We start from the raw sequence: 12,389 nt of genomic DNA, 5'->3' as shown, positions 1-12,389 counted from the left end.
AGCCAGGCATGCCCCCCATGACTGGAGCCACCCCTGAAACCCCAGGGCCTTATCTCAGCTCCCTTGAGATTGGTGGTGAGCAAGGTGTATGTTATGAGACCTAGGCAGATGGAGCCCTTGAAACCACTGTGAAATCATGACAAAAGTTAGAGGGAAAAGGAAATGAGCAGAAGGAAGGGGAAAAACGCTAAGAGCAAGAAGCTGGGAGGAGCGGGGCAGTTCATATTAAAGAAGCCCGCGAACAGACGGGCACGACTTGCTTTGGTGTGGGGACATAACCCCTCTTTGTCATAAGGTGATGTTGTCAGACAGTGTGCTTGTAGGAACACCCTTCTTTGAAACCCAAGAGGACATGTGTTTCCACAGTGTCTTTTTCTCTCCTAGTCTCACTGATTATTCATGGAGCTCCTAGTGGGTGCCAGATACAGTGCCAAGCAGTTGATATTATCAGAATAAATCTTCAAAAGGTTAGTCACTCAGTTATGTCCAACTCTTTGCGATCCCATGGACTGTATGTAGCTCACCAGGCTCCTCTGTCCTTGAAATTCTCCTGGCAAGAATACTGGAGTGGGTTGCCATTTCCTTCTCCAAAATCTTCATAAAACCTTGTGAGATAGACATTTTTATCCCATTTTAAAGGTGAGAAAAACCAAGTTCAGAAAAGGTAATTGTCTTGGGCAGGCAGCGGGGACAGCTGGAATTGGAGACTCTTTTTCCGGGGTTCTTGATCCTTCTACTTATTGTATTGTCCCTCTTTCTTTGCTCTCTTTCCCTGCTAATTGGCAAAAGGTCATGATGATCATCACTTTCTCTTTTTTTAAAGGATTCTTTAAAATAATATGTGTTCATTTGGCTGTGCTGGGTCTTTGGTCACATGGGATCTTCGATCTTCCTTGTGGCATGCGGGATCTTTGGTTGTGGCTTGGAAGCTCTTAATTGCATCATGTGAAATCTAGTTCTCTGACCAGAGATTGAACCTGGGCCCCCTGCATTGGGAGCACAGAGTCTTAACCCCTGGGCCATCACTGTCTTTCTTAAACTAATAAGATTTGCAAGTGCACACTCAAAGTTTGTTCATTCGGTAAAGACTTAATTGAATTCCTACTGTGTGCCAAGCAACATGGCTTCCCTGGTGGCTCAGTAGTAAAGAATCTGCCTGCCCAGCAGAAGTCATGAGTTCGATCCTTGGTTGGAGAAGATCCCCTGGAGAAGGAAATGGCAACCCACTCCAGTATTCTTGCCTGGGAAATCCCATGGACAGAGGAGCCTGGTGGGCTACAGTCCCTGGGGTTGCAAAGAGTGAACATGACTTAGCAACTGAGAATGCATGCATGCCAAACAGCACACTGGCATGAAGACGTGTGAGTCACACAAGAACCCCAGGAAAAGCCCTTCTCCCCAGGCAATGTCTTCTCCTGATGTACTGCATCGCTGCTCCTAGTAGGGCTTCAGGATGTAATCTGAACAACTGCAGGCCAGGAAATTTAGAGCTGAAATTCCTTTCCTGTACCATCAGAATCATGTGGGTTTCTTAGAAAAATAATCTGTAGATGAAATACAGATTTCTTCAGTGGCTGGAAACCTGGGTCATGACACTAGCATCACTGTGTGACTGCCCTGGGCCTCAGTTTCCCCATTTGTCCAACCGGGGCTTGGGCCACATGATCGCTATGTGCTTCTCAGCTCTAACATTTCATCAACTTAACCAAGTTCTCCACTTCAATCTTCTGTCCAGGCGAATGAATACTGAGGCCCATTTTGAAAATGTCAGCTGTTGGCGAGTTTTTCTTATCCCTAAGCCTTAGGTTCTCCTGGTGACATACAGCTTCATCAGTTGTTTTTGCTTCTGCACCTCTGAGTCATTTGTCATTTGTAGGCACTTTATCTTTGTCATGGTTACCAACGTTCACTTCCGTAAGAGAGAGGCACATACCCCAAATCTAGAAGTGTACTTAATTATGAGCTATATGCTTTCCTCGAAAAAAAACCTACAAGTCAAGAAACCACTAATGGAATCCTTCTTTCAATGTAGCCAAACCACTTGCATTATTATAAAGAGAGAATAAAAAGTAGAGGCAACATATTTTTGTTTGTCTAATCTGCATTTTTATATAATCAGATTACTTTCACGTGAGATGCAGGAACAGAATTTAAAAGTCTATTCAAGTTGGTACAGTTTAAGACAGGGGCCAGACACAATTTCTTTTTTTTCCCTAGAACCTTAAAAAAACTAATTTCTCTCTTCCTGCTGATTTGTTATCAATGGCGATATGTTCTATGCCAACTGTATATATCATACAGATATAATCCTTCACTGATCCTTCCAGAACAGCTACTGCTGTGCCCATGTCGTGGATGGGGACACTGAAGTTCAGGGAGGGTATGTCATCTATGCAAGTTCATTTGGATGAGGAGTGGGAGATGTAGGGTTCAAGTTTAGTTCAGTGTAAACCCAAATGGTTACCCTTTCTCTGCAAGGAAGGGAGAGTATCCATACACAATCGCTGCCTGGAAGCCAGAGAAAAGTGGACCAAAAAACCAGATAGTTTAAAACACAACCAGACATTAGCAAGGAGAAAGTGGCTTCTGTAAGGCTTTCTCCACAAAACAAGAAGGAAGAGGAGGCTAATCTCAGCCCTGCACACCTTTATATGAGTTAGTAAAAGGTTCCCCTTCCTGGCTCCCAGGTAGCTCAGATGGTAAAGAATCTGCCTGCAACTCGGGAGACCTGGGTTCCATCCCTGGGTCAGGAATCCCGGAGAAGGGAATGGCTACCTACTCCAGTGTTCTTGCCTGTAGAATTCCACGGACACAGTCCATAGGGTGGCAAAGAGTCAGACATGACTAAGCGACTAACACTTTGACTTTCACCTCTTCCTGGAGGGGGGTACCCCCACATGCCAGTGGATTGTTGTGTGCAGGAGGGCTGACCTTTCACCTCTTGTATGAGGACCCTGGTCTAGGGGACAGTTTGGACATCACTACCCAATGGACAGAGAAGAGGAGGTACCAGTAGGCAGAGAGGGGCCCAGGGTAACCAGGAGGGTCTCGGAATGTTGGAATGGCTAGAGACCAGAAAAAGATGGCCGTATTTATTTCATGATCTCCGAACATTTATACTTCTCACCCTTTCTTTTACTTTGCAAATAGTTTAGTGGGCAGAGGGAAACTCTTCTTATGGTTGAAGAGGTTTAGCTTCATTTCCAGATGCCAAGTCAGTTACAGTGTGACCACACTTCCCAGAAATGGTGGGGCTAAAAGCCAGGGCAGAAGTAGCACACGGTTCTTCTTGTGAATTGTCCCAATGAAAGTTCAAGGAGTCTTATAGGTACTCCCCTCTGACAACTAGGCTGCTGGTCTGATAGTTTGTGCCTGTGACTGTCTGCTGTGTCTTGGTTTCTCCTTCTCTGCTTTCTTTAGCTCATTACGTCTCTGCACAATCTGTGATGTTTGGGCTTTAATTAATAATAGCAATAATAAATAATAATAATACAAAGATGGAGATGGACGAGGCTGAGGAGGAAGGAGAAAACATCACATGGACTAAGATAATCTAGTGTGAAAGTGTTAGTTGCTCAGTTGTGTCCGACTCTTTGTGACCCCAAGGACTGTAGCCCCCCAGGCGCCTCTGTCCATGGGATTCTCCAGGCAAACGAGTACTGGAGTGGGTTGCCATTTTCTCCTCCAGGGGATCTTCCTGACCCAGGGATTGAACTGTGCCTCTTATGTCTACCTATATTGGCAGGTGGATTCTTTACCACTTGGGCCACCTGGGAAGCCCCTTGACACTAATAGGTATTTCATAAGTGTTTGTTTCAGGAATAGGTGAATTAAGTTATACATTGGAAAAAATATCTGAATCTTGTTGCAAATATGAGGGAAAACTGTGAGAATGTGTGTATGTATGTGTGTACAGTGAAGAGATGGTGGGGAGAGGCAGCAGAAGGGGAGAGTTATGGAATCTGAGAGGAAGTGGGCTCATCTGTCTGCTCAAGGAGCACTGCCTGTAAATCAGAGGGAGAAAATCATTGATGACTTTTGCCATCAAACTGGGGATGTGGGGAAAACCTCAAAGTCACTCAGTGAGAAGGGTGGCTGAGATGGGGGCATAGCTCTGTCCACTGCAAGAAAAACCCACCCCCCAGTTTGGAGGGAGTTCATCAATTTATTCCTTCCCTTCCTTGCTAGCAAAGGATCTTGTCTACTTTTCTGGGTCCGAGATAATCAGAGAAATAACCTGGGCCAGAGGCGGTAGTCAGGGGCATGGGAATGTGAAAGCCTTCTTTCTCCATCTTCCAGCTTTCCTTACCGTTAAGTTGTGGATTGAGAGTGGCTTTAAAAATTCATATAACAATTAAAATAAGATACTTTTAAAAAGCAAATGCCAGCATATGGAGTATTGGCGTATTGGCTCACTCTCTCTCTCTCTGCTATCTCCTCCCTTTCTCTCCTTCTCTCCCCTCCCTATGTCCCTATGCACATCATGTATTCCTTTTATTCCAATTCCTCTGTGGTCTAAGTGAGGTATTTGTGACGAAGCTGGAGCCTTTCTTCCTGAATGTGTACCTCGGGTGCTGCAGGGCAGAGGTCCCCAAACTTTTTGTTACCAGGGACTGGTTTCATGGAAGACCATTTTTCCATGAACTGGTGAGGCCAGGGATGGTTTTGGGATGATGTCACAGCTCAGTTGGTAAAGAATCTGCCTGCAATGCAGGAGACCCGGGTTCGATTACTGGGTCTGGGAAGATCCCCTGGAGAAGGAAATGGCAACCCACTCCAGTATCCTTGCCTGGAGAATCCCACGGACAGAGGTGCCTGGCAGGCTACAGTCCATGGGGTCGCAAGAGTTGGACACGACTGACTGACTAAAGAGAGAGAGAGGCACAGTGCATTTATTGTGCACTTTATTTTTATTGTTATCACATCAACTCCACCTCAGATCATCAGGCATTAGATCCTGGAGGCTGGGGACCCTGTTGTAGGGCACGCCCAACGAGTGGATTAATCAGCCCCATAAACCCATCTGTTGTGACTGAGACTCAAATGGAAGGTGAACTTCACGGAAGGAGACTTCAGATGGAAGGAGCGGTGGAAGGAGGTGCCAAGGGACCAGCACCCCAGATAGTGAGGGCAGGAGCTGTGGGCCTCTCCCTTCAGGGAGGACGCGGGCGGGCCCTCAGGGGCGACCCGGTGCCAGGCCAGAGGGGAAAAGAGGTGTGCCCCTGGGCTTCTGGGACCGGACAGCGGCTCTGGGGAGCACCACGCCTGGCCATGTTGGTGGCAGGGATGGGGTGAACCGTCCGCAGGAGGGCTCTGAGAGGGACAGATTAGATGGGAATAAAGTGAGCATCACCATGTGAATTTCACCTGACTTCCAGATCACTCTCCAGGACACCCTTCAATAACAGCTTTGGGGAAAATAAACAAAGAACTAGGTCCTGCCTCCTCTCTCATCATACTCACGGCCCTTCCTGTCACTTTTGGAAAAACAAGCAAGTTAGTTGCCAGCAAATTCCGTTAACTTAGGCACATTTCATTTTTGCGAAGTTGAAAATGCAAAAACTGGTTTTGGATCCACAAGACAAGATCCTCTGCTTACAAAAGCCCGATTTTCCCATCCTTGGTGTTTCCCTTCTAAGAGATGGTATGACAATTCTAAACCACTCTGTTAAACTTTGTTTCCTTAGAAAGTTTATTCGTCTACCAAAGTACTCAACTCGTTCTCCAGGGAATTAAGGCCAGAGGAGAACAGGAATGTGAGTGCGTGTTGGATTTATCACACTCATGTTTATGTGTGTGACGGCCGTGATCCCCCCTCCAGCATGCGTGCACCTTAGTGACTGCGTCATGCTAGTATTTATGGGGCCCTGGTCGCGTGGGAGGCACTCAGCGACCAGTATACAAAAAGCTCAACAGTTCTAGGGCAATTACAGGGTTTCTGACACAACGCAGCACATACATACTAAATCTCTCTCTGTGTTGTGAGTGGCTTCGAACATTTATTAATACTGCTTCTCAGAGCTGTTTCTTCATATAAGCACAGAATTATAACATCCTGCCTCCTGATTTGCTACACAGTAAAATTACCTTAATTGGGCCCAGCATTTTGGAATTTGTAATTAATTAAGGCACGTGATCTTATTGGGTAAGAAGTTTGAATGAAGGGTTGTAATTTAGAAATCTGTAAGTTTATGAGATCTACACTTATTACACAATGTTTGTACAAATGAAATCCTAGATTCATTTAGCTAATTTTCCTTATTAGTACCCCATTCATTTCTGAGTTTATAGCAAAAAAGAAAAAAGAAGAAAGAAACACTGTAACATAATTATTAGTGTTTCTTTAAACAAATCCTAGAGGAAGAATGTTTTTTAAAAATTAATTCAAATGAGGCTCACACTCTCCCATTTCTCAAAATAATAAGATATTTTACTCTATTTAATTCCAGTTCCTCGGCAGCTCTCTTTACCCATGTGAGAAGAAAGTTAGTGAAGCCTTGGGGAGGAGACGTGCGGTTCAGAGCGACAAAGCTGAAGCTCTGTGTTTCTAGGTGCTGTTTGGTAGGCGCCGTTTCTTCCTCCGGACCTACTATGGCCAAGAGTCACGTCACCTTTGCTACTGACTACAGCTTCCCCTTGATCATTACATGTGTTCATTTCCTGGCCTGGTTTTCCTACAGCAACCAAAAAAAAGTCGGACGGTCACCTTGCTTTTCCCACAGCTCAGGAGTCTGGACACATTTTGATAAGGCTTTAGCTAAGGGGGTGGGTACGGGTATAAGGAGATGTTGTAAAGGAAAGCCTCTCCCACCACCAGAGGCTCCCCTTTGGCTCACCTCCTCTGGGAAGCCTCCCTGGGACCCTTACGAGGCCTGGATGAGTTGTTTTTGCTCTCTTAGTGCACTTAGGAGCAACATGCAAAGAATAGGAGTTTTAGAGCCTCACAGCCCAAGCTGGGATCCCAGGGCTAATATTTGTAGCAGTGTAACCTTAGGCAAATTTCCTGAGTCTCTTACAGTCTCTTTCCTTAAACAAAGAGGATAATAAAACTTACTGGAGGGTTTTGTTCTTGTTTTTTAGATGCTTAGTCATCTTCAGCTCTTTGCCACTCCATGGACTGTAGCTCACCAGGCTCCTCTGTCCATGGGATTCTCCAGGCAAAAATACTGGAGTGGGTTGCCATTTCCCTCTCCAGGGGATCTTCTCAACCCAAGGATTGAACCCGCATCACTTGCATCTCCTGAGTTGCAGGTGGATTCTTTACCACTGCACCACCTGGGAAGCCCTATGGGACAGTGGTAGGAGGATCAGAAATAATTTGCTGTAGCATACATAGTACCAGAATAGAAAATACTCACAAGTGGTAACTCTTTTTATTTTGACAACACTTCCCACACTGTTCTCTGATCATGTTTACCTATCTGGCATCTCCTCAGGATTGTGAGCTTTTCTAGAGGATATTTCTCTATCCCTAGATGCTGGGACAAAATCTGGCATACAGGGGATATTATATGAATGTATTTTGGATGAGTGAATCAATGAGTCCATGAGAATGCCTGGATACATCTTTAATAGCCTGATTTGGTTCATCCATCGTGGAGTAAATTTATTTCTCAAAACACATTGATAAAGAATCTGCCTGCCAATGCAGGAGATGCAAGAGATGAGGGTTCAATTCCTGGGTCAGGAAGATCCTCGGGATTAGGAAATGGCAACTTGCTCCAGTATTCTTGTCTGGAAAATTCCATGGGTAGAGGAGTCTGGCAGGCTACAATCCATAAGATCACCAAGAGTCAGACACAACTGAGCATACACACACATATTTGAGATGAGACTATTTATTCTAAACAATGAGGAAATCAATAAAAAGGAAAAAAGCAAAGTAAAGAAATTGGATTCAATGTTTTGGTTCTTAAAATGGAGCATGCCCATGGATCATTATAAAACTCACTATATGAAATCAAGAGGTAACTGGCATGTCACAGGCTAGACTGTGCACATTTTGTGCTTTCAAATGATGGGTATAAAATGAAAAACTGGAGCATGGCAGGTTTTTCTCTCCACCTCAACCCCCAGCACCTCTCATTTATCGGCAGGATGATCACTATTTTCCTTCCAAGTACCACTCATGGGGAGCATTGAGATCTTACAGAAACTTGCAGAATGAACAATTGTTGGCATCTCCTTGGGAAGAAGAGAAAAAAGCCAAAGCTTTGATAGATTTTAAACTGCAGTCCTCCTGGGATGCTCCAAATGGCTCATAAATACAGCTAGTAGAATATTGCCTATGTGTATTTTCCACTTACACTCACCTTTGAGTTCTGCTCTGGCCCCTTGAGAATCAATACACACAATAACAGAATTGCTGATGTATTCATCTTTTCTGCTGATCTAAGCACTTTTTTTTTCCCTACCAAAGTGGGAATATGGCTGGGGGAGGAAGTGAAATCTAGACCATTCTGAAAGTAATGGGGGGAAAATTTAATTTTCAGACTTCAGGAAATACACTATTTCTCTTTTTCTAACCTCACTAAGGCATCCTGATGGAGTGCCCTGGCTGGCCTAGAGCCCTGGTCTTCAGTTTAAGCCAAAGGTCTTCAGATGATCACAACCATCCTCTATCTTGGTTTTGTGATCTTCTTAAGACAGAGCCAACCCTCCAGGTAACATCTGGGCCAGAAGTCCCTTTAGAACACTAAGCCTCTTTCTCCAGAGCTGTAGCCTCTGCCCAAAGGTTTTCACGACCATTCTGCAGCCTCACATGGCAGTTTTTGGGGTCGTGAGAACTTTCATTTGTGAATATATTTCATCAGGGGAAACTGGTGGTGAACATCCACAGGTGGGGAAGGAAGGAAGAAGATTTCTACTGGAGATGAGTCTGAGAAGGAGAACACCGTTACCTAAATTCTCAGCATGGAATGAGTAGTGTCATATCGAGCTAAGAGGCGTTAGAGGAAGAAACGAAGGAAGAGGTGAACTGGTTCTGTTGTAGCCGTGATTCTCCGCTCCAGCTTCCCTTAGAGCTGAAGAGACTGACAGCCAGTGGAGGGGGAAAAGAAATCAACTCCCTTATTTATTTTTGTTTTGCTTTTGTTTCTTCTCTTCCTGCTCCTTAGAACACTCGTAAGATTCTGATCCAAAAGATAGAGAGATGAGAGGTATACAGCTTCCTGCACCTCAGGGTGAGGCATGAAGTCAAAGGGCAGGGGGCGGGGAGCATGGTTGGAGGGTAAGAGAGTGCTGGGCTTAAGGGGCAGCACCTTTGCTTCTGGGGTAAATTGCTTCACCCTTAGGATCCAGGATCCTCCTCTCAAAAACGGCAACAATCCTATCAGCTTCTGCCATGTAGGGAAGGGTGGATATCTTTTCCCTCTTTCTAGGCTCTTGGTTAGGATCCCTGTAACATCAACAACTCACGTTTATTCAATGTAAGTTTTACACCACGGGGTGGGGTGGGGGGGACTTCACCAGAAAATGAAGACTGGAAGAAGCCGGGTGCTCAATGCCCAGCTGGGTAAAGAGTGGACAGCAGCGATAGGATGCAGGGTACAAGGTAAGTCTAGTGAACGGGTGGAGATTAGCCAAGTCTACGTGTCCCCCTCTGTGTTCTGTTGTCTTAGGAAACAAGGATGCTTCTCTCCAGGTTAGAGAGGGCACTTCTCAAACGAGGGCTTTACAACCCACTTCAGGGGAGAATCAGAAAGTCCCTCCTGCAAGTGCCGCTTCCCAAATCCTTAGAGTATTCAGTATGCCAAGGTACCATATTTTGGGGAACCTGGTCACCAATTTGTGAGGATCAAACAAGATAATGAAAAGCTGTGGACTCTGTTCCGTTTTATGACAACCCTGGGGGAATCCACGGTCTGAGTCCCCTCGGGGAGGCAGGATTCCGGCCCCATGGGGAAACTGAGCCTTTCCCTGTTCTGGGGACAGCAGCAAAGTCCCTGCTGGAGGCTGCATCAGGGGCCCAGAGTCTGACAGTGGCGGGGTCCTGGCCAGGGTGACCCTGTGACAAGATCCAGGCTGTGTCCCCACTGCTCAGCCTTCCTTGATTCCTGCTCATTTTCAGAGCTTAGTTTTCTAGCCTTCCATTCTGACACTGTTTCAATGCTTTTCTGCTCAGAATTAATAAGCTTGTGTCTTTTCGCTTGAATCCAGGAATGCTGACCATTACAAACTTGAAGTGTATAATACAGCCAGAGCACACAGTCGGTTGCTCTGCAAAGCAGACCCTCAGTACCTTGTACCTATTGCGATTATTACCTTAATGGCATATTACTATACTTGGCATTCCAAGATTTCATATTTATGCTTCATCTATTCAGATGTCCATGGTGTGTCATATTTTGCTGGAGTACCGATTTATATTGGGAAGAAGACACACTAGATTATTCCTTGTTTGATTTTTTATTATGGGGAATATATGTCATCTATAATCCTCAAAAATAATAAATATATTTCCATTTAAAAAGACACATGACTGATTTGAGTTATACAGACTCATAAGCAACAAAGCTTTAGAGATTTATTAATCTCAGATTAACAACTAGCAGGCCTAGATTATAAGAGAGAGAAATGTATTCTGTAATTATATTTTAGAATGGTACCCCATAGAAGGGCAGGGTCTTCTGGTCAGATTTACCAGCTCTAAAGAAACTTCAGTGGTTAAAGTAAGAAAGTCTAAGAAAATAAAGTTTAATATTCTGAATTAAGGCCTGGGTTATAATCTCTATTCAATTGATAGTCTGCTAATAGAGATACTTGGTCTGGTCTCAAGCTTGAGTCTGCATGGACCAGCACCAGAGCATCTTGTCAGTCAGCCAAGTCCTTGCTACTCAGAGAATGGTCCCCAGATCAGTAGCATCAGCATTGCCAAGGAGTTTGTTAGAAATGCAGGCTCTCAGGCCCCATCCATACTGACTGTATCAGAATCTGTATTTCACAACATTCCCTGGTGATTCATAAGCATATTAAAATTTGAGAAGTATTGATAAGTAACTTGGTCATTAACAGCTGGGAGAAATGTCAAAGCTAGTTTCCCCAAACCAGATGGGGATACAATTTATAACCCATTTTCAAGTATCAATGATTTACTCTGGAGCTGTTAACGTAAATGAGTACTATATTCTTTAAGGAGGCAACTCAAGGAAATTTCTGTCTTGCCTCCTATAAAATTAGCATATTTTTGTATTTTTTTTCCCCTTCGGATTGAGGGGTTGAGGGGAGTAGAAGCCTCTCTTCTGTTTTATCTGCCTCTGGCTTGAAGTAAGTATGTAACGGGCAACAGAGAAAGTCATCTTAAATTATCGACATCTCTGAAGAGTAGTGATCTCATCTTCTGTGGTAGGACTGGGTCAGCTCTCATCTTGCTCGAGCCATTTGTTCAGGACCAGAGGTTCCTGAACTAGAAAAAGATAAGTATAATCGGCAGAATGGATTAGATCCTGAGGAAGCCATTATCATGGAGTGTCAGTGAGTAAAATTAACATGTATTTTTAATAAGTCTGTAATTACTTATTCTACAATAGACCATATGGTCTGTTCACTTTCATGGACTCAAACACTTAAGCCCTCAAATGCCGTTTAGTTTTACACACACACACCCCCACCCACACCCACACCCACCCCTCTTCCCTGCAAAGAAAACAAAAGAATTGCTTTTCAAGCTCCAAAACTTTCCTTAAGGAGTAAAAATTCAAATTGCTGCCAAAGCCAGGACTTTCACACTTGTGTCTAGAAGGCGTAGTGAGGCATCTTGTACCTTGTACCCTGGGCCTTCTTTTAATTTGTTGACTCAACAGTCTGAGCTGAGGGCAGCCTGGTTGTGTTAAGTTTTCAGCTGTTGGTATTGATTTCCTTATTTCTGTGAATTTTTGTGTCAGACCTGGCATTGTTATTTAAATGGATCATTGAGTGTTTTTCGATTAGAATTCCATTAAATTGAGAAACAAAGAATCCTCTGCTATGCTCAAGAAGAAAATGCCTTCATTTCCCCCTCTTCTGGATTGCAAGTATTTTTTTAGTCAGGTCTTTTTCTGATAGTCTCATGAACATACTTTCAGAGACGCGTGCATTTTATGACTTCACTTGGGTCTTTTTAAAACTGCCGATTAAGCAATACCCCTAAATTTTTTTTTTCCTCCTCTAAAAGGCTGCAGGAAGTCTCATCTTGCTATCATTGCCTTAGAAGGGGTCCACAAAAAATTGCTATCTTGCAACACATTCTGAGGAATGGGGTAATAAATGCCGCCCTTTAGGCGGACAGATCAGACAGTTTAAGATGCTAGCGTATTTTGAAAATTCACTAACTGCATTTTTAAAAGTCAAGCTGATCACCAAGGACAATTTCACTTTTTAAATAAATAAGAGATGTAGATTTGGTTGAAGAA

This window comes from Dama dama, chromosome 7 (genome assembly GCF_033118175.1).
Source record: "Dama dama isolate Ldn47 chromosome 7, ASM3311817v1, whole genome shotgun sequence".
NCBI classification, from domain to species: domain Eukaryota; kingdom Metazoa; phylum Chordata; class Mammalia; order Artiodactyla; family Cervidae; genus Dama; species Dama dama.
Note: the sequence above shows the minus strand (reverse complement) of the source record.